The 23,931-nt window shown below is 39.8% G+C and overlaps 2 long non-coding RNA genes across 2 annotated transcripts; both read right to left on the reverse strand.

Moving 5' to 3' along the window:
* Positions 1 to 1,261: 1,261 nt before the first annotated feature.
* On the reverse strand, positions 1,262 to 4,087 carry LOC137851640 (uncharacterized). The gene is made up of 2 exons (XR_011093312.1): positions 2,064 to 4,087; positions 1,262 to 1,527 (listed from the first exon to the last, which is right to left on the reverse strand). It is a non-coding gene; the product is annotated as an uncharacterized lncRNA (long non-coding RNA).
* Positions 4,088 to 12,649: 8,562 nt separating this feature from the next.
* Positions 12,650 to 21,658, reverse strand: LOC137852016 (uncharacterized). Its single transcript, XR_011093623.1, has 3 exons — positions 21,580 to 21,658; positions 14,891 to 15,151; positions 12,650 to 12,935 (listed from the first exon to the last, which is right to left on the reverse strand). It is a non-coding gene; the product is annotated as an uncharacterized lncRNA (long non-coding RNA).
* Between the last annotated feature and the right edge of the window lie 2,273 nt (positions 21,659 to 23,931).

The raw sequence follows: 23,931 nt of genomic DNA on the forward strand, positions 1-23,931 counted from the left end.
AGGTTCAATATCATCAGTATTTACAGAAACACAGAACAATATAATGGTTGAGGTTGGAAAGTACCTCTGGAGATGACCTAGTCCAAGCCCACTGCTAAGCAGGGTCACCTAGAGCAGGTTGTACAGGGTCATATCCAGATGGGTTGTGAATACCTCTAGAGGAGACTCCATAGCCTCTCTGAGCAACCTGTTCCAGTGCTCTGTCACCCTCAGAGTAAAGTATTTTCTAATATTCAGCTGCAGTTTCCTGTGTTCCAGTTTGTGTCTGTTGCCTCTTGTCCTGGCACTGGGCTCCACTGAAAAGAGTCTGGCCCATCCTCTTGATACCCTCCCTTCAGATATTGATACACATTGATAAGATCCCTCCCCTCGACTAGCCACAGGCCTTCAACTGGGCTGTGCCACTGAGGACAACGCTCTGAGCTCTGCTACCCAGCCAGTTCTCAACCCTCACCGTCCACTCGTCTTACATAAGGCTTCTATTACGCACACATGGCAAAAGTGCACATTCTTAGGTCATGCGGTGTAATTTCCACCCCATAGTTAATGAGGTTTTGATGGTCACCATAAGCAGAAAAGTGGCATATGTCTTGTCTGCATCTGAGCTGTTGCTACATCTGCATGAAGACATGAACTTTTATTTATAAAATAGTTCATAATGTTCAAAAAGGAAATCATTGCCAATCATATCAAAATAATCTAAAAAAAATACTTTATTTTTGGTGGGAGAGGGCATAACAATTTGGATTAAAATCAAAAGTTTTCAAATGTAAGAAATAGACAAAATCTACTATAATAATTTAAAACATTATAATGACTATTATGACATACAAAGCAATCTTCAAAATAAAAGGTCATGATAGTGTGAAAAGTGGTAGTTCTTTTTTCTGACAAGATTAAGACAGAACACTTCCATCCTACAAAATGCTACATTTGCATATGCACAGATTCACACATATGTTTGCAAATTGCAACCTGCTAAAACCCACCTTTTTTTTTCAAAAGTTTTATTTGTGAAAAAAAATAATGTATTTTCAAGGCAGAAACAGTCTGTTCAGAAAGTTTCAGAAAGCTTCCAGCCACAAGGGAGTGCACTAGTAGAAAATAATCCTGTTTGTTCTGTAAAGCCACCATAAGGTGATGTTCTAGATGGTTTAAACCACCCCAAAACTCAAGTTACTGTGCACTAACTATGGAGGATTAAAGTAATGTGAGGCAACAGTTTTTCCATAGCTTTTTTTTTTTTTTTTTTTTTATATATATATATATATATATATGGATTCATCACCAGCACTTGGGCTTTAGAGAAAAGGGAGCCTATCTGTTCCTTAACCCTATGGTTTTGTTGGCTCTACTATACAAGTGGGATGCATTTTTTGAGTAATCTGGAGCTCAGCAGCAGTCATGCTATGGGTCTCCCAATTGCCCATTTCCTGCCGTGGCAGGTTGGAACCTCAGTGCAGTTTGTCCTTGGCTCTGCAGAGCAAAGCTTCTCTCCGTTGTAGGACAACCGCCTCCATTTTCTTTCTAGACAGATAAATAAATAAATTAGTTAAAAAACACACGCTGATTGTATTGAATCACAAAACCAACATAGTGCTGCGGTGGAAATTCCTTCCTCCCCCCTGGCTTTCTGTCTTCACTCGGAGCCAGTGGTTACTGGAACCACAAAGCCCTGTGTTTTGGCGGGCCAAGTCTTCGCCTGGGTCCACCACCACTCATTCCCAAGCCCTTAAGGGGAAAGCCCAGGCTAGCAAAGCCATGCAAACACACCGATGAAAGCCCACGTCAGCAATGTATGTGTACAGACCTCCCTACCTTGCTGGATTAATGATTTTGTGGCAGACTCACTGCCCGTTTTACAAGCATAGACTCGAGGCAGGAAAGGGGAGGAGGGGAGGGCTGAGAGAGGAGGCATCGAAGTTTAATGACAAAATCACGGTTGGCTTTGCCAGGACATTTCATTATATAAGTTGAGCGGTAAGATCGTTTCCTACGCCCCTGTGACCAAAAGAATGCAGGGAGCACGCGGCTTGAACCAGCCAGTGAAACGGATAGCTTACCGAGTCAAGGAGCAAGCGTAGGCTGTCCCAGCCACTGCAGAGCAGAAATGCAGCCTCGCCAGTGAATGAATGAGCTGCTCCAGGGTTTCTCTAACTCCAGTCCAGCAGATTAAACAATTCACTCCAGAGTTTACAAGGGAAAGCCTGAGTAAGCCAGCCAAAGGCAGAGTGCAGTAAGCATGCAAGGAGTTCAACTCAGGATTCTTTATTAAAGGAATAGAAATGAACAACAATAAAGTTAAATTCCAGCAGCTGAGAAGCAAAAGGTTCCATGTTTCTACAGTCTCCAGGCTGAAGGGCTTGTAATGCAATGCTACTGCTTTCAGTGTTATTTCTCTTTTCCAAATCCATTCCCCCATCACACACACACACATAAGGACACACTCACCCTTCTCCTTTTGCACACTGAGATCTCTGGAGCTAAATTGGCTTTATTACTTATACCTGCACTGCCCATTGTTCCTTAGCTCACCAGAATTGCAAACAACAAATGATAAAGTAAATAATAAGAGTGATCAACACCTATTTTCCTCCTCATAGCAAGAAAAGAGACACATTAGCACTTAATTCTGCAGCAGTACCTCCACAGATAGCCTCCACCACACTTGGAATATACCCTTTTCAAAGACCAACACAGTGGTCAACAAGTTCCTACAAGTAACTTTGAACTAATCACTGCAGAAACTCGAAAAGCAGCCTAAAAGTTAAGCTCTAGTCTGAAAGTGAATGCTTCTCATCTCTCCTGCTAGTTTGCATCAAGTTTGCAAGATTTATGGGGTCTGTAAAACAGACAGCGTAGCAGATTCTGGATGCATAACCCACTGTTTAGTTGTTTCTGGTATCAAAAATAAAATATAAATATCTTTTGCAAATAGCTCCTCCAAAGCTCCTATGCATAATTACAGCCTTGAAACAGCACCAAACTCCCTGCATCTCTCCTCTTAGTTTCCCTCTGATTAGAGTAGTTATCACCTGTAATTCTGGTTTTGTGATGTCCATTCTAGGAGCTTAATTCTCCATACATCCAATACAGAGGGAAGCAAGGTGCATCTCACCTGCAATAGCTGCTTTTTCAGTTTTCAATTTCCAGATGTTTCATCATGCTGTATTGCAACATCTCTGCTCGTTTTGAGAAATACAACCTCACAGCAACAGAGCAATCAGCAAAGATTGAAGGGTAAATCAGTGGGTTTTATTAGATTGGAGACACAGAGCTGGGGAAAAATACAGATACAGAAAAGCAAATAAGACAAGTTCCTAGGAAGGCAAGCCCTTCTTTACACATAAAACAAAACCAGCAAGTTTGTGCTTGAGTCTTTAACTATACTTCACTTGAGCAGCTGGTTGGCAGCCAAAACGTTGAAGAGAAGTGTTTGGCATTGTGTCATGAGCCATTAGCTGTTCATGGGTGATGGGGCAGGGGCAAGAAAACAGGGTTCCTGCTCTTGATATAAAGTTAGGAGTAACAAAGCAGAGACATCTTGTTTTAGGTAGTCATACACTCACTGACATTCCCTTCTGTTTGCATATGCATCACTAAAAAAAATAATATAGATATTAACTAGGGTATACAAAGCCATTTCTGAGATTTTGAGAAGCTTAGATCTCAAAATAATTTCTATCCTATCTGTCATATCTTGGAGTCACAACAGTCCCCATACTCTTTTAGTTAAGTCTGGGTGTGCTAGCTTAATAGAAGGTAACCCAGTGTCATTTCGAACAGGCTTCCAAAAGTGCTAAAACTAAGTTATATAATTGTATTTTTCCTTCTTATTCATAGGGTTGCTTATATGTCAGGTTATTAGGTTTTCTCACTGCATTTGCTGCTTTATTCACAAATGCTCCTAAAGGTTTTCAGCTGGAACATACCTCCCTACTATGAACAGAGATAGTTGTGCAGAAAAGATACCACCAATCCAGGACTGCTGGTTATTCATCTTGGTTAGACATAGAACACAGGATTTCATTTAGAGTCCACTGTCTCAGACATTTGGACCTGCCTTTGTTGAGTAAGAAATTATTGACCAGAACACATAAGTGCTGAGCAGTTCTTTACAAAACGTGCTCTGAATTTTATATTCCCCCTACTCTGACCCCAGAGATGGGGAGAACTATTTCTGGCAGAATAACCTCTCTGAGGCCAGACAGCATTCCTGACACTATAAACTCATTCTGGCCTGCTGAACCCTACCTTTCAACCTGTTTCAGTCCAAGAATTATTATTATTATGACTGTTCATTCATAGTGAAACCATTAACATCTTCTGTGCTGGCATTATGACTGTTTGTAGCACTTCCTTTAATCTCAGAATACTTTGAGTTCAAAAGGATAGCGGCAATAAGAAAGAGTTCTCAAATGTTCGGGGGAATCCAAAAAGGAATGGAAATGCACAGATCATAGAATGACCCTTCAGAGATGGTGCGGAGTCCCCAGAAACCCAGTGACAAATGATTTTCTGTTGCCCAATTCACTCTGCATTAGTAAGAGGTGCTGTGCTGTACAATACCAGCTATGAATGGGCATGCATGAAAAAAAAAAAAGAAAAAAAAAAAAGTTATAGGCAGTTTGGGTGGACTTCTTCTATCCAAATATGGATAATCTTTTTTTCTGTGAGTTTATACTCTAAAAATTACACCTAATCCCAGCATATTTCATCCCTCCCAGGAAAGCAACCTCAGCCCAGAGTACTTCAGAAGCCTTTATTTTATATTACTGCTACAATTTCATGGATAATCCCAGCCAACATTAAAGTCATGCTTTGTCAGCTGTCATATAAATGTTAAAGTTAAGTGCACTGCAGTATTTCTGTCCTTCAAGAAAGTCCTGGCTTTCCTGAAGTTGTTTTATTCCAAAAATGAAATAGGGGACATTTTGAACCTTTTCACAGAACATTAATTCTAAAAAGCTTGCTTTTACTCAAAACAAAATATTTTATTAATACTGAAGATGTAACATTGCATTTCAGTTCAGTAAAGCTAGTTGCAATGCCAGTTTTCACATCAAGTGAGAATTTAACTGTTCCTTTGTTGGTATATTCTGAAAATCCAAATGCCTCTTTCTCCCCCCTGAGTCAAGATCATGCCCCAGTGATTCACCCACTCTCCTGTTTTACATGTACTTGGTTTTCAGGTGGAGAAAAGCACTTTCATTTCCAGAGAAAGGGAATGACCCAGTGGGGAGACCATTTCCGATCTGAGGTAGAAATGCAGCTTAATATGTTGTCAAAGATGATTTGAAACAGACCTCTCTGTGCCAGCTGATAAAATTGAAATGTTCTGCCTTGAGCTGAGGCACCTCAGGTTGGAAGTTGACATTTTAACCTTTTCCCATGAAAAACACACTTCTTAGGACAACGTAAAGAGGAAGAGGAGAGAGAGAAAGAAATTTCAATATTTGAGTCCTGCACTGAAGCATTTATAGAAGTATCAATATGAGATGACACAATGGTGTATGTGACCCCAGAGTCAGAACCAAGAGGACAGGGTAGGGCTCCTGGGCATGACTTGGCTGATGCCCAGTGGTTTGGCTTCAATTCCCCAGCTCCTGCAGTAGACTGCCAGGCATCTCAGTCATGGCTTGCAGAAATTCATCTAACCGCATCATGATGCGCACAACCTGTGGTCACTACAAAGTAGTTGTATGTTTAGCTTCTCAGTCTGCCCTTTGTACTGAGTGACAAAAAGGATGAGGTGCATGGTAAGCAGATATCCTTGTTTGATTTATCTTAAGCCGATAACTTATTCCACTTATGCTATAGCATCAAGGTTTAAAAAAGAGATGACCCAGCTGACCTCCAGTGACATCCACCCAGCCCCTCTCCCTGTTGGCTCTTGTCAAAGTCCTGCCCGTCAAGCACTTGCAGAATTTCAGCCTCGGCAATCTCAGTATCACAGGCAGCAAGAGTTTGTATACAAAGCTGTCACCACCCTCATGAGTGGGTGGATTTTCCAGCTCATCTGTAACCTGAGTGGCACTTCAGCCCTGGGATCTTTCTTCCTAGTGTCAACAGCACGCAGCGCTGTGCTATCCCGTTACACATTATCTTCGATCAAGTTGATGGGCAGAAGGGAACAGAGCCAGGAGTAATTGTGACAGGCTGGGTGTTTTTACAGGCACAATAGTTAATGGGCTGGTTAATGTAAAGGATTAGCCCCTTCATCCCCAGGACATATGAGAGGGGAGGAAGGGGGTGGTGCTACTCAGAAAACCCTAGTAAGAATTGCCGTGATCAGCTTGTAATGAGATAGAAGCAAATCAGAACAATCCTTAGTAATATCTTTTTGTTGACACAAGGGCAGGTATTCTGGGTCCCTGATGCTCACGGATACACAGCACCCGGCTTGAAAACCAGAATCTTGCTGTCTCTTCCCTGAAGCACAACTCACAAATGGCAACACAGATGCTCTCTGCCTTCAGCCAGGGAATGAGAGGGAGGGAAGGGGAAAGCTCTCAGCTGCACTGTGAGGAAATCAGGTCTCCTCTCCTGAAAACTCCTCTGGGCAGGCATTGCAGAGCATTATGTCTCTGTCGGGGGATTCAATAAGCAGTTGCCCAGAGGTATCGCTGCATTCTGGAGCTGTCTGTGTGTACAGTGGACATTTGCCACATTGCCTAAGTCGGCAAAGCCCGCAGAGCCGACCCTGAGGCTCCAGTCTCTCCCTGCTGTATCCAACGTATATTACAGCAGCATTATCCAGAGGAGTCCATCAAGTGCTATTGTATCACCACTAAGTGCCCAAGCTTAGAGGATTTATGACCATATGCTCACATGGCTTATGCATGGTGAAGTTTAGAAACCCTTCTCCCAAATTCTTCAGGCATGCTCAAACCTCCTGCCTGACGGCTGGATCGTCTTACAGTACAAAGACTGTCCCATCGAGACACTCTCCAGAAAAGCTGCTAAGCATCAGAAGTAAAGGGACCGCAGTCGGCAGGAATCTGGGAGGAGTTTGGGCTGGCTTGATAACATCCCAGCGAGGAAGGTAAATCACAAGTAGTTAGAAAGCTGGGGCAACAGGACGAGACTGTTCTCCCTTGTGTCGTTAACCCAGGGAGATGTAAATTTGTCTGTGGCCAAATAGTTTCCAAGTCTGTTTTAGCATACCATCATTTGGGTTTTGCATCAGGCTACAGGGATTTTGGCCATGTCCACAGGCCAAATTTCTATCATCTGCATAACAAAGTGATGTTTAGCATCTTCCTCACCATCATAACTTCCAGCTGTGTCACATGATCCCAACTACTCCAAAAAATGTAGTTTGACTTGGTGAAAGTTCATTGAAAAATTTATCTCTTTCCTTCCCTTCTTTCCCCAAATGGCATCCTAATTTCTGCATCAAAAGGCATAGGAAACCAAAATATAACTTCTATTTAGCTGCTTTTCCATTATTTGATACATTTTAACTATTGTTTCATATTCTGATATTTAGGTAAAATGGAAAAAAAAATACAATAAAAAGTAAGCTTGTGATTTTTCCATCTTTGAGCGACTAATTCCCATGCATTTCAGCAGCATTGTGATACTGAACTAATTTCAAGATCCAGTCATTATGCTAACTTATGTACAAACACTATCTTTCCTTGTCTGAATCTGTGCAATTATGATTAAGATATACCCTAAGATTAAGCACAATGACACAGAGGAGGACTGCAAGATAGCTGGTGGACCAACCCCTTACATATTTCTCAATTAAATGAGGACTGGGTTATGAGGAGGCAGAATTAAACCTGGCTGAGAAACCATCCAAGGTCCTTTGAGGCTGATAATATCAAACCACCCTAAGGAAGGCAGGTAACAGGTCATTACAAAGGCACCTCAGGGAATTGCACACTAGAGCAGAATTTAATTCACCAAATCCTATTGATCTATCAATATCTAAAATTCACATAGAAGAGTCATTTGCCACTGGCCCATCACTGCACCAAGCTCTTCCCACCAGTCTCATTGAAAAAGGAAGGCATCTAGAACCACACAAGAGATCAGGTCCTGTCCTCTCTGAGGGGAGATGTATCCCACCACTTTAGTCTAATTTACATGAGATGAGTGCAGAATATTTTCATTATTATTATCTTTACTCTTATTTTGTAATGATAGTAGAGTGACAACCCTTAAGAACCAGACCTTCATTTCTCCACTGGGCATCCTTCATCCTGTAAATTCTGTAGAAAGTTGAATGTGATTTCTGCTTCTGATTCTTGTGCACAAAAATATCCACTTTATCAGAGGAATTTTCTGCTTAAGACATAATTCAGCTTCAGAAATTCTCACTATGTCCACAAATGTAAAAGGGTTGAAAGCAACTACTTTGCTGTTGTGAAATATGAGTGTCACAGAAAAGTCAAAAGAGATGCTAATTGTTCTACTGTCAGATCTGGGCTTGAACAGTTTTCAGAAAATTAGCCAGAGGCAACAACCCAAACTACAGCAATAATATATAATATTGAATAGCCAGTTTCTAAGAGGGACGCATTCAGTTTTGGACACTGAATGGCACAGGAGTTGTTCTAGCCCTACCTAGCAGGCAAGTGTATGGTTTTGCCATGTCACTTCTGGTTTAGACATATGTTGTGTCTGAGTAAATAGTAAATGTTGTAGTAGGTCCAACAAAGAACAAGGTCCTCACTCAGCAAGGCCGTCCCAAAAGCAATGGGGTTTGGAACCACACTGCATCAAAGAGCTTAGAGACAAAGCAAGTATTATCAGGGTCCTTACAGATCAAGGCATTGAGAGATTAAAGGCTTGATTCTTATATATACATATAAATGTATAACTATTCTGGCACTGTAAAGGGACCCTTAAGTGACATTCAGTTGTATGCTAAATCTGCTATTCAGAAAAACCAGCATCAAGAAATAAGACAAAAGGAGTGGTTTTATATTTTACCATTTCACAAATAAACAGAGAAAATTTGTGGCAAAACTTTTAATTGAGCGCAATCAAGTTCTTATTGAAGACTTGTATTTTCAGAGGTTATTTTTATTTCTTTTTCTGTAGAAGTCCCTTAAACAAATATATACTTTAGTAAAAACTAGAGCTGTTTCAGCTGGAAGTAGACTTCTTAAACGGTCTTTCTATAGAAGAATAATAGCACAACTCTCAGCATAAGTGGGGAAAAGAAAACATCTTCAGGAAATAGTTACAGCGAATTTATCACCTATAAAGCACTCGGTAGTTCAAATTAGACACACCTCATTTACAGATCTATGTTGATTTCATCTGTAAGGGCAAGAAACAAAGAAGAGGGAAAAAATCACGTAGCAATCACACAGTGTTTCCAGCAACCTTTGTAATACCTTGCTTTGCCAAGCAAAACCCACTTCAGTTCTGTGTCAGACCAAAAACAAAGCTATGCAACATGAATCAAGATTATGTTTTCATTTACAAAGGAGCTGGGGGCAAGGGAAGGTGGAGGGGAGAGAAAGAAGAAGGAGAACAGTTAAGAAGTACAGTTAATTAATGTAAGAATTTGACTGGATCAATCTACATGTTCATTTCAAGCCACTAAGCTTCAGGCTTCTGCACCTGGACTATTCAGGTTGCCTTCCGTGCTAACAAAACAGCAAAACTGATTCAACATAAACAGTGTTCCATATCACAGACAAATGACGTCAATTTAGGATTTATTTATACAATACAAGCCTAGATTAGAAGTAGCAGATGAGAAAAGGGACGAGAGAGGGTGAAGGGAAATCAAGAAAAAAAAAAAAAGAGAGAGAGAGATCAAAGACCTTTTTCAACACAGAATCTAAAAATGTATGGCATGTTGAACACATTCTTAAGTCCTTCTGGAGAAAAAAAAAAAAAAAAAAACAACAACAAAAAAAAAACTAAAGTGAGCACAATCCTTAATTACAATTCAAAATTTCACGTTGCTAAAGAATTGTCATAATAGTTGGTCTCGATTAAGAATTATTTTTTAAATCCTCCGTCAGCTTTCATGCAGTTGAGGTGTAGTTCAGAAGTCTGAACATTCAGAAAATGAAATATATTTACATAGTATTTATACATAGCAGAAGAAAACAAGTAGGAACTTGACTAAGGATCTGCCATACCTGCCCAGGTCAGGTATTGGTTTTCCCTGGTATCACATCAGACGCCAACAGCTGTAGTGACAGAGCACAGGGAAAGCTTTGAGTGACTCATCTCAAAAATGTTCTTCCACTATAAAGAGGTCTCCAAGGTTTCTGAGAATTTCTGCCAGGATGTCTAAACTGAAGGTAATTCCCACTGAGAAAGCACTTTATTTAGAAGCCTCAGCCTTTTCCATGAAGATCCCAACTTGAACTTAGTAGAGGGTCCTGGAATATTGGTGCTCTCTCCTCTCTCACAACCATGTTATTATTATAGCTTCTGGTCTTTGGTAGCAGCTTTAATGTGTATTATTGCACTGGGGAAAGTGTCTTCTAGCTAGGCAGTATAAAGGCAACCTGCAGTGGCAAGGCTCAACTGAGACAACGGTCTTTCAAACATCTAAGGTTAGAAGACACAAATCTAAAAATCCAAACAAGCGGATTCCAGTGCCTCCCAACCATAGTGTAAACTTTTGTTTCCACCCAGATGAGTTACTAACCCCTCATAAATTCAACAATAAGCATCAAATGGATTTCCTGGTGGCCTCCATCCAGTGAGCTCAGATTCATGACAACAGGACAACAACCTCTAGCTCATTGAGCAGGAAAAACCTTATGGCCTGCATTTCCCCCTTCCTCCCGATATGGAAAGTGGTGAGATCCTTTGATGGGATAGAAATCCTGCATAAGTTAAAACAGCAGAAAATCAGAACCAAGCATTGTACTCAAAAACCACCTTTCATACCAAAGGATTCACATATCTCTTATGAATTTATTTAAGGAGGATGTGAAGACAGCATGTAAATACCACCAAGGGAGAATTGAATTCAAGAGAAGATGAATCCAGAGCACTATCATTAATATAACCTATTAGAAATTGTGTTTTACAACTTATTTCTACATCAGAAAGTGATATGGAGCAATAGGAGCCATTCCTTGGTGTAAAGCAGGTGATGCTTTGTTCCTCTACTTGTGTTATCTGTGAGTCAGGTGAGAAGTTCAGTCTGTGTCAACAAAACCACAGGGAGTAGACCACAGCATGCATAACAGGCAATATGGTGACTAGGGCATCAGCCATGTGCATATCTTTAAAGGTGGGTGAAGCAATGGGTCAGAAGGGAGAAAATGTCTTCCAAATCAGCACCTCTACTTAAAAGGCATGTAGATGCTGATTCAGGGTCCCATAAAGATATAGGAATGGAAGGAGGTTCAGAAGGATATTTCATCCACCCCCTTACCATATCTCCAAGATTATTAGTTGAACATATTCTTATGCCTCCAAGGATTGTTTTCTGAGGAGTTTTGTTTGTTTGTTTGTTTTGTCTCTAATACTTTTAACACTTTTCTTTTTACCGAGTTACCTACTAAGACATAATGGGATCGGATTCCAAAGAAATCTGTCTTCAAGTACCACATAGGCAAACAGATTCAACAAAGTAAAATGCAGGAACACAGAAACTACCTTATGATGGTCAAAACAGAAGGCCAAGTAGTCTCTTCCAGGGCAAAGTATAGGTACATGTATACATATTTGTATGCAGCTACCCAGATACAGCTATACTTTTACACATATACACAGACACATCACTGCTGGGAAGTTGTGGGGACTTACAAGGTGTTTGAGAGGACAAGATCATTCTGAGATGTAATGTTTCTCTCTGAAAGTTCAAACAGAGTGAAATCCTACAAGGTACTGCTCTGATCTGCATTTCATGAGGGAGAATCACAGCATATCCTAAAGATGATGTTTTGTATTTATAAAATAATTCATCAACTCACTATTAAAAACAAAATAATAATAATAATAATAATAATAATAATAATAATAATAATAATAATAATAATAATAATAATAATAATAATAATAAAAAAATCCATGGTTAAACATAGTAAGTTAATAAATAAGTAAATAAAATGAAGATTATTAAGTGGTTAATTTCCAACTTTTTGCGCCAATAAGTGCTTGAAAACCCACTTCTTTCTGGCTATCCCAAATAGTTGTCTAGACAACCAACACCTGCTCTTAATTAATGACTAATATCCCCAACCGGAAACAGTGCTGCCGTATAACACAGACATGACCTCTGATCATCTCCTTCTACTAGCAAATGTTCAAAACAGCTGAAGACAGCCAAGCCCAGTTCACACTGCCCACCTGCTGTGGCAGCTACTGGAGCCTGTACTGCTCTGCCATGCTGAGTTCCCTAGGGTTTTTGTTTTGTTTTTTCTGCTGTGCTGTGTGCAGTGACCTGAATTTGCACAAACTCAGCATTCACACACTGACAAAGTTGGAAGGAAAGAGGAAAAAAATATGCAGGGTGTTTTCTGTGTGTTTCCTTTCCAGAGAAAAGCATCACTCCTGCATTCTTGTAGTGCAGCTGACAGTAGCTTGTCTATTAATCCCCTAGGAGTGTCTATTAATCCCTTGGCCCTTGATTTGTAGTGGTCTACTAGGAGAGATCAGCGTCTCCCTCCAGGGACCATCTCCAAAAAGCCAGTGCAAAATTTATTTTTAATCCAACCACCCACCAGCAACCCAACAATCCAGGAGAACCCTGATGTTCAAAGTCTGGGTGAATCTCATTGTCATACCGGGAGGCAAAGCACCTCCAATTGGAAATATGAACAAGAGCATTGATCACCTCCAGTTAAGCTTGTCCTTTCAGCTCCAGTCACAGAAGTATAAAAATAAACTCATCTCTGCCTAACCATTATGTAGAGGAAAGAGTATAGACCACTGACCTGCCTCCACTGAGACAAACTTGAAATTGTTGCTGCTGATGGCTAGGTGATATTTCTTTCCTAAAGAAAAAGGAAAAATCTTATTTTGTGGAGGTGTAACACATAAAGCACAGCCAATGGTAATCTTCCTTCTTGAAAAAATAGGTCAAATATAAGATTTCAAAGTCAGAGAGCCCCAGGTGACATTTTTAATCTAATAAACTATTCATTTATTCTCAGTTAAAAACATTAGCTTCAAGTCTATTTAATTAGCACTGAATACTAGTAACTAATAAGACACAACTTTCATGGAGGGAGCTACTGCTTCAAAGTTTTACTTTTACTTTACATTCACTACCTATGCTAGAGTATAAGCACTGATGTGGCCCAAAGGTCATGACAAAGCTTTTCCTGGGTCTGTCTAAGGAAGACTTCGCTTCTTACTGTGATATCCAAATTAAAGAAAACAGTGACTCTGACATATGGTCCATCACTGACAGATACTGGCTTCCCATGCTATCCCCTCACCGCTGTGATAATCATTCCATGGGGCAATGGGTTCAAATATCATCCTGGTTTCTCTTCTCCAAACTGTGCATCCCATCTTTGACATTAGTGGCCTAGGCCTATTCAAACCAGACCATGCTACACATCCTCTGGCATCTTCCAGTGGTATGAGTAGGGAAGTGACAAATGGTTACCCAAAAAAAAGGGGGGGATGGCTAGTCAGAGGGCTGGATAGTGCCTGTCAAGAGCAGAACTCTGTTCACTGAGGAGAAAGTACATAACTGAATGACAAGAGATGGGCTAAAAATTGAAATAATTAAAAAAAAAAAAAAAAATGAACTGAAAGCTTGCACTTCATTCCCATTGCCAAATGGATTTCCTTCCAGGTTCTCCACTCCTTCCACATCAAGATAAAATCTTGATGTGAAAGAGCAATATCTTCACATGCATAGACATGTGTTTGCACATGTATGTCATATATGTATGCATGTCATTTCTAGATTCATGCTGTGAACAAAACATAAGATTAAATGACTGGTGAACAGCCTGGGGAAAGGACAGTTTTTACTCTTGCTGTTAAACTTGGGCTGAAGAAGAAAGATGAGATGGGAAGGGAAAAAGAGGAAAGCAGAGGAATTTGTGGGATTTGTCCAAGTTCATCCACATATTAAACAAGGGCAAACACGGAGTGACAGGGAGATAACACTGAGCAGGCCTCCACCATTTTGCAAAACGTCACCTATAATTTCAGGGGGTAGAAACTCAAAGCTGACAGATTTTTGGAGCCAGCTGCAGTGCTGTCATGGGGGTGGGGAGAGGAAGAGGAGGGGGGTGACTGGGAGGGGGCAGAGCTTGCGGAGAGGAGAGAGAGGCGAGTAGCACTGAGGTCACCGGCAAGGTGTCAGCAGCAGCTCATGTTCTGTGGCCTCTGCTTACAGGCACAGCAAATGCCGCTGCTCAGCTTGGATGCACTCAGAGAAGGAGCACTTCATAAACTCTGCACTCAACCACGGCAGAGCTGGGAAAATCCAACCAGTTCGTCTCCTCCGGGGTGGCTGCTTGCGCTGCATTACCTGACGTTTTCCCCAACCCAGCTTTGCATTACTCAAGTGCCAGAGGTTACATTAAGGAGGTGTGAACATCATGAGTCTGGAGGGGAGCCAAAGCTCACGAAGGTCAAGAGAGGATTATTTCCACCGACTTCAACTGGACTTTCAATCTGTTCTATGTACAGACGGAGACTTTTCCTGCATACGCTTAAGAAAATAAGGTGACATGCTGTGTAATTAGTGGGACCACCTCATGGGCTTGCTTGGGATTCCTCTCTAACGTCAAGTTTGCTAAATTCACCTGGCAACATTCCTATAGGGAGAATGCAAAATGCATCTTCTAGCAGGTGTCTGTTGTCTTAGAAGAAAAAGTGGCCAGGAGAAGCTCAATGGCATGAAGATGTTCAAAATATGAAGACAACATGCAGAATTAGGGCTGGAAAAGTAATACAGTGGTTAGCAAAAGCTGAGATCAGTTACCTGCTTTGGAGATGTTTTCAGCCATCAAGGACAGACAGCTCAGACAGCCAAACCTCTGAGTCACTGCACTTTCATTTATGAATACAGAACCAAAGCAATCAAGGGGCACTGGAAGGATATAGGCACTGAAATCAGTGAGGCAGTTCAATGTTGTGATTGAGAAGGAGTTGCTCCATTAGCTTGGTAGGTCCTCATCTCATTTAACGGCCTTTGCAGATCTCACCCAACGTGCTGAAATGCATCTTCAGCTTTGCCATCAACCTTCAAATAAATTACCATGGAGAGGTGTTTAGAGACCCCATAGTTAGCAATGTGTTTTGAAAAAAGTGCTAAAGAATGATGAAGAGTTGGTGAAATTTTATGTTACAAATATTTTTACAGCTTTAGCCCTATTTTTAGCTAACAAATCATCTATGGACCAATTATAATTTCCTTCACACATATTAAGTACACATAAGAATTTGCCAAACACACTGGTGCTAAACCCAAACATTCAAAAAACATGAGTCAGCCCTCTGCCTTTTCCCTCCCATCCCAGGCATATTATCGAATTAAAATCCATCAGACTTTTACAAAAATAAATGTAGGCTCATTTGCCTTCTAGTACTGGAAAATTTTCCATTTTGACTTTTTAAGGTTTCTTTCTGCACTTCTGAGGATTATTACTTTATTTTCTTTTTAAAACAAACCTGAATTTCTTCATAATTACTGGTCTTTCAGTGTGAGGGATGCATAAAAAAAACCCTCCAGATACAGCAAAGTCTGAGACAAAAGCACATACAATGCTTGGATTTGCAGATTTCAGTTGAGCTCATTTGGTCTTAGCTGGTTTTCCTTCATTATTTGGAATATGCAAGTAAGCAAATACGGTGATTACTGCTTCCTCTTCCCAACTGGGATGGCAGTCAGATTGAGGTCACGGTCTTACCCTCATAAGTGTATGCTGGAGCAATTTGGAGGCTTTCAGTCTTTCCAGAAGGAGTCATTCTGCCTTCATCCAAGTTGGCCATGATGATTATGGACCTTAATTCATTTGCCTAAACATAGGCATCCAGTGCTCTTTGAGATGCTCTCAGGGATTCCAGCTGATCTCCAGCATTTAGAGAACCATAAGTATTCTACTAACATTTCTATTATCTATGAGGTTCATGTGGATGTCTCAGCCTTCCAAGAGGCTCAAATGACACTAGACATTTATATTTAGAGAACTTTGTGCCCTTGCTCCAGTGCAGAGAGGACCATGAAATGTCTCTGAAGATGGCTTAACCAAATTAGTACTTCTCATTACAATTAATTTCTGGTCAAGTCATCACAATTTGGCTGATAGCAAGACAATCTACTAAACCATTCACAATCCAATGTCTTTGCCCAATGTCTCCAGAAAAATGTGGTTGCTGGAGTGGTGTTTTGGCTAAATAATCATCTCTATTTAAATCTGTGAAACTTTTGCAGCAGAACTGTCTCTCTCTCTCCCAAATATCAAAACAAAGGAGACATGCCTCTCTTGTTGTGAAAATGCTTCCAAGCCCCTTCAGACAAATCTGGGAGCTTTCCTCAGCTGCTGCCAATATAGCTGTGTTAGACAATTACGTAAACCATAAGATTCTAAGCAGAGAAACTGTGGTTGGATGTAGCGATTAAATTAAATGAATTAAATAATTGCTCACAAATATATCTCTGGTGAAGATGGGAAGTGAATATTCCCGTGGCAGAGATCAGAAAGCCATCTTGTTCAAAGCAGCAAAGAGGTATATGTTTTATCTGGCATATAGTGAGGTGGTCACTGCACCAAGCCTGTTAGAGTTTAAGAAGCATCTGGACTGTTCACTTATCCATGTGGTCTAAAATTTTGGGTAGACCTATGTGGTGCCAGGAGTTGGACTCAATGATCCTTATGGGTCCCTTCCAACTCAGGATATTCTACGATTCTATGATTATGTTAAATAAGAGAATGTTATTATAGGAGTAAATATGCCTGATATGGGCAGTGGATAGATAGATAAATTAGATAAGTTAGTAGTAATATGAGACTTAGTAATAAAATGAGACTAAATTTACAGGAGTTATATAGAGTTTTGACACTGATTTTCAGGTCACAATTTAAATATGTGTTTAACCATCTAGCTTTCTGCATGGCTGATACTTTAGAACAACATGTGTGGCGTTCTTTGCACTTCAGGTCTTTCTTTCTCATCTAATGGAACAGAGCCACAGAAGTGCGCAGCACATATAAGATCATCTGCAAAGAGCTTCTTTTTGGACCAGTGCTCATTACTGTGCACTGTGGCAGACACTGAAGTAAATCCCTCCTGGCCTGTGTGGTTTTGTGTGAATCCAGGAAAAAAAAAATAATAAAAAAAATCACCAGATCAGCTTTCTAAGCAGTGACTTTCCTTGTGCTTTCCTAGAAACCCTGCACTGCTTTTCCCATCTCTTGCCAAGCTGTATAGAATTGGATGAACATAATTTTAATTTTTTTTTCTTCTGTGTGAGTTAACACCAATGTGAGTAAGTTTGTTATTGTAACTTAACCCTCTATTGTAAAGTGTATTTAAAGCACCTGGCTTTGCATTTTGAATGAAACCGTAACAACCTCTACTTTGCTGAAAATGTAGCTGCTCTTTATTTGACTTGCAGGGTTTGTAGATCAGCTGCAATGGATTAGGGTTAACAGAGTCTCTGGTGAGAAGAGGAGAGAGCAGCTGGAGGTAAAAATGGACTTAAAAAATCCCTGAGATATTCAGAGACACTAATATCTGAGAGTCTCCAAATTCTACCTTTTCTGATGCAAAAGAGGCCCCACTTGCCTGTTTTTTTTTTTTTTTTTTTTTTTTGTTTGTTTGTTTATTTGTTTGATTTGCTCTTTTTCCTTTGAACAGGATTATAGAGGCATTTAATGAAATTGATCCTGGAGGCCAGGGAGTGAATGGGTGTCTGTAGGCTGCCTTCACTTTAAAGGGAGAACTGAATAACTAGCACAGACTTAAATAATTTTCAGACATCTGATATTAAGATGAGAGAAATCCCACCCCCACATCTACTGACTGGGAACTGTGCCCTACAGACACTTTTAATGGCTAATGTGGCTGCACGTACCCTAAAGTTCCAGGAATGCTTTTTGCTGGGTTATTTGTTGATTTTATGGATGTAAACAAAATCAGAGGGGGGAAAAAAGTAAAGGAATAATAACAACAATAAAGCTAGATGAGATGAGAAACAGCTGAACATCCAGCTTTAAATAAACCCCTAAAGGAGTCATCTGCAAAGTCATCCTGAAGATGTGGCAGCCTTGTAGCTCTGGTACAAGAAGGTCAGGGTGTCAAGCTGAGTCAGGGAAGTTAGAAAAATCACTGAGTAACAGTCATTAAGGGCACACATCATACTAAGTCTAGTAAAGAGTTCTATATTCTGATCTGTCCCCTGAGAAAAGCCCATGATCAGGAAAAGGGAAATCATACACTTCAAAGTTTTTCATTGGAAAATTGGTTTATATCAGAATCTAGAGTGTCCAAAGACTAATTAAATACTTTGGAGTTTAATGTAATTATTACTTTATTATTTATTTAATTATTATACTTTAATTGTTGTTTATTTATTGTAGTTATTTCTTCAATGTTAAAATAGGCTTTCTGTGCAAAACCGGTCTTTCAAATCAGAGGCAATATTTTAAAATAAAGGATATAACTCACTTTCTATCATCTATCTTCTATTTCATCTTTAATCATCAGAATAATCATTTGAAAAAGTCTGACAAAGATTCACCCCATCTGAAGGTTTATAGGTTCTTGTGAAATCATTTGGATGATTTGCCCTCTAAACATGCTTATTTAGTGTCAGCTATACCAAAAAAAAAAAAAAAAAAGAAATGTCCAGTTTTGACAAGATATCAAATTTTAGATTGCTAATGTTGGTTGAACTGAGCCCTAGTCTTTCCTTTCCATCACCCTTCAGTTCCCAAGTGCAAAATGATCATCCTAGGCACACTTAAGATGGTGTACTGAAAGGGTGCAAGCCATAAAAATAACGCAGTGCCAGTGGAGACCTCGAAAATACTTTTTTATAGCAGCCAGGCTTAAGCAGTGTTGTCTTCTGTGCTTTCTCTTTGAGCTTGGAGCCTGATTTAGCTTTAGATCATTCTGCTTACAGAGGTCCATCCTTATTTCTTTCTGTCTATATAGGGAATAATACCCCGTTCAAATGAAAGCCTAAACTCAGAGGAACAGGGCTGTTCTTTAGAGCATTGGGTCATTTTGAAACCAGTGGCTTTTTCGGTGGTTGAATGGGTCTGCTAGCCAGAAAAGGAACACTGTCAGATTGATGTTATCATTTGTCACAGGGTTGGAGAAGAAAACCAAAATGCCGTCCTGTTTGATTCATGAAAGGTTGTCCTTCACGAGAGATATTAAAGATAGTTCATTGCCTTTTGTTAACCATGGAGATTGTGGTGAAAGCTCATCTCACCCCCCTCATTAGCAGTGAGTTTTCCCCATCACCGCTTTAAGCAAGAGGTTGGAGAAGATAATATGCAATCCCCTATGACCTGAATTTTCCTGTGATCTGGTATGGCTTTCAGGGGAAGTTTTGTCTTGGAAATGGGGAGGAAAGGTGAAGAGCACATTTCCACCACCATAGCAGACAGAGCTCCCCACATGTAATGATTTGTCAGGGAGCCTGACAAAAGGAGCAAGCTCCCACAAGCATTACAGCAAAGCTCAGCTTGGCTAGACTGAACCCTGAGGGAACAAACTCCACCGTGATTCCTTCAAGGGACAACTGTGCATGAATGTCAGTCCACTCAGCATTTGAGCCATGTTGCTGTGACCATCTGATTCCACCTCTAACTTTATAACCCTTGTTCAGCCTCAAAGCTTTCCAGTTGTGTCTGCACCACCATTCCTGACCTTCACTGTGTCAAAATTTTTCCTGTACTCTATCACTCCATATCTGAGATGCAAACCTCAACCACAGCATGGTCCCCTGCTTAAAATTTATCAAGAGAACATATGGTAGACCTGTTTTATATATATATATTTGGCCACCAGCAATAACCTCAAAACTTTACCACATGTTAACATGAGACAGCACTCATTTTCTGAAACCATCTTTCCTGTCCTTATTTAGAGAGCTATATTTTGCAGTTGGCTGTTTGCTTTCTTGGTCAGCACTTGAGTGATCAGGTCACTTACACCATCAGGCTCATACTGCAAGCAGTCAGGCACCCATCTATTTCCCTTGGCTGTAAAACTATTTGCACGTTGTCAATCAGAGATGCTCGATCTCTTTATAGAACCAAAGGTGCTGTGAATGGTGCTGGCAAATTTAAGTTATGCACTGACCCTTAAAAACTCAAACGGAACAGGAAGAAGGAGATTTTTTCTAAAGTCTCGGGGACTGTGTGGATGTGACTGCAGCCTAAAGACCCTTTAGAAATGTCTAGACTGTGAATAACCCAGAGGAAAGGACTTTTCCTGCAAGGACATGGGGGACAGGTGATCTCTCTGTGAACCCCTATTTGTAAATGAAGAAAAACGTCTACTGGCAGATCTGAAATTCTCCATTCCAGAAGCTCAGTTCCAGTTTTGTTCCAGTTTAAAGTCCAATAAGCTCCGGAGATCAAAACTCGTTCAAAGGTTTCTGGTGTATTTATTATGAAAAAAAAAAAAAAAAAAAAAGACATGGCCACCTCTGGCCAACAAAGGGTCATGCTATAGTTCCCATCAGAGACTAATTTCTGTTATTCACAGTGGCCTCAGCAGTATCTCAGCTCTTTACAGACACTACAGAAACTAAATATACCCTCTTAAAACCCCTGAAATATAAATATATATACTCTTTAAAATATATGTATATAATATAAATATAAAATAAAATATATAAATACAAAATAAAATATATAAATATAAATATAAATATAAATTTATAAATGTAAAATATTCTCACTGAATTATCCATTAAGGGTTCACTTAAGGCAACTTTTTTCCTTTGTCCTCAGCATATTTCCTGGCATTCTTGCACCAATTTGTCAACCAGACAGAAATTTATTTCACCTTAAAATATCATAATGTTTTAACAACAAAAAAAAAAAAATGTCATTAATCATCATTCCTACAAATGTGTGGTCCTGCAGACAGCTTCCCTTTGTCACCAATAAGGAATTGTCTAGGTTCACTATCATGGTTAAGCAGTGAACTTGCTTCATGATTAAGGGTTCAAACTACAAGAGGAGAAGACAGATAGACAGATAGATAGACAGACACTCTGTTTACAGAAAGGATCACAGCACTATCATCTTCTGCCAGAAACTCATGAGGCTAACGTGTTCCAAATAATGCTGAGCAAAACTCTACAAAATAACAAGTAACAATGACCACAAATACGCCGGCATTTTAAAATCTAAATGAGTTGGCATTGCCTGGCTGTATACTGCTTGGAAAAGAACAGCCAAATCTATATAATTGCAGCGAGGCACCCTTGTGCTCTCTGTAAAGGGGTGAATTTGCCAGTCATCTCCTTGCATCCATTAAATGCTGCAGAAAGACATTTGAAAATGTGATCTTCCTTCCACAAAGCCACTTGCAAAAGGTGTGCATGTCACTCCAACGAACATAAACCACTGCTGTGTGACCCAGGCACCCAAACAAAGCAGTTCTTCTGTCAGGATTGTTGAACCCCAGATAATAAGTACTCACAGAACTGTACTGAGAGAGGGCATCCATTCAAGAAAATCATAATCCCTGAAGAGAGAAAGTACTGAAAGGTAGTCAGTAGGTTATTCACCACAAAGTGATAAGAAAATAAATAAATAAAGAAAGAAGTGCCACTCCTCTTGTGCATGTATTTCTGAGTCTGACAACAAGGACATGAAGGATGGCAGTTCTACAAACAGATGAGGATTGCTCTTTTTTCAGTGAGGATGTTTGTGCATTAAGAACCAAAGGTCATATACCAGCCCCCAGTTACAGCATATAATGTAGACATAGCCATCATAAACTCAGGAGAGTGATTTCCTGCCCTTTTAGTTCTCCATCATGCTTAGAATTTGGATTTCAAGTTAACTCCCCAAAATAACATCAAAGGCCTTCATTAGATAGCTCTTCAGAAAATCCATTACAAGGTGATCATATGGTATTTCTGCAACCATTTCAACACTGTAAGAAGCACCTAACCCTCTATTTTCTGGCTAGGGAGTGAGAAGACTCACCAATGCTTTCTGATTCCAAACTACAAAGTCTACAGTTGATATCTACAGTGGCAGGGCCAAAATCAGAGAAATAACTACATGGGCCACCACAGTAATATGACAAGGTAGCAATGCTCAGACTGAACTTAGATCTCTGCTAAGCTCTAAGTTGCAGTACTTCTACCAGTACTGGAACCCATGAAGAGACAGCAGGAATTTGGTGAACTCAAACATTTGACATCAGTCTGTGTTCATATATTTCCATGAGGGATGAAACTGAAACTGCAGTCTCCACTGTGGTTCATATGCCTCTTACTTGATTTGGGCAATGGGCATTTTAATAGTGACTAATATTTTTTCTTCTTTTGCTTCCTGTCTCTTAACCTCAAGAGCATCAACCTTTTTATTCACCACTTGCTTGTGAAAAGAGCTGAAAAGCCATTTGTGCTAGATAACATACTTCGGATTGTTTGATACTACAGTGCTGTGTTTCCAATTAGGTTTCCTTGCTTTTATCTTCTTTGTGTAATCTGTTCAGTCCCTCCCACTAATTAGAACCTTATTTGCCTTTTTTCCCCTTTAAACAGTGTTTATCCTTCGCATTGTTCCTTGCATCTCTGCTTAGCAAGATTGACTTCTGTTATCTTTGTTTTTTAAATATATGTTTAGATTTTATTGGCACAGACGCTTGTTAAAGCTATCCAACTATTCATTACAGACCTCATGATTTTCCATAGTAAATTTTCTAGACAATCAGCTCTGATCAACATTATTTTTTGTCTCTTTCTACATTCTTTCAGAGAGTTATGTTTTATGAAAAGCACAATACTTCAGATTATTACCTTTCATACATAACATTCCCTCAGAACCAGTGGATATCTGATGATATTCTGATGGCTAGACCTCCAGATGTTTTATTTTATTTATCATACTTGGCTTGTTTTCTAGGACCAAGTCCAGAACAGCCTCTAATCTCAAGGGTTGCTCAACAAATTCTTTGAGGGACTGTGGAAAGATATTAAGGGGAAAAAACATCTTTCCACAACAAATAATTCTGCAAATCCTAGTGTTGTCTTTACATAATTAAAATATATGTTGATCAATAATGACCTTGTAACTGGATTAATAAGGAATTTTAAAATGTACTTTGGGGAGGGCATGGAAACTCTCATGCTTTAGAGAATAAACTGATCTCTTACTAATGCAAGTCAAGAAGAAACTTTCCAAGGACAGCTTTTCTTAATTGCTTATTGGAAGTGTCTTGTGCCTTTATATTTTATTTTATTTATTTATTTATTTATTTATTTTCAGGAGTAGATGGCACTTGCCATTGCTTGAGATTCAGAACAAGTTCTGGATCATTAGTTTGGGTCAGGGTAGCAGCCTCTGTGACCAGAAAACAAATAGAACAAAGATGAGAAAAACTAAGTGGGTGACATGCCCTCCTGCCCACAAGAAGCCTGACAGGGCTCAGAGCTGAAGAGCACCTTTTTGGAAGGACAGACCACATGCACCCAAACTAAGGGGCATGCCTGGAATTAAACAAAGAAATAGATAAAGCAAAGGTCAAGAAGCCCAAAAATAGTCAGAAGGAATGAGCTATTGAGATTGCAATTAATAATTTCAGTTTAGTGAGTAAAGATATTAACATATTTTATTTATTAATAGGCAAGGGGCATAATTCCACAATAAAATCATCTCTGGGAAGTCGACGTTTTCATTCCTTACAATTTTGTCTGCAGTTTCAGCCTGGCTTTGGTTTCCAACGTAGACAGATGATCAAACTCAGAAGCTGAGATTTAAGCATGTATAGTCAGGTTCCCACATGCAGCAACGTCAAGCTTTTCTATACCAGATAATT

Source organism: Anas acuta, chromosome 2 (genome assembly GCF_963932015.1).
Source record: "Anas acuta chromosome 2, bAnaAcu1.1, whole genome shotgun sequence".
In the NCBI taxonomy this organism is placed as follows: Eukaryota; Metazoa; Chordata; class Aves; order Anseriformes; family Anatidae; genus Anas; species Anas acuta.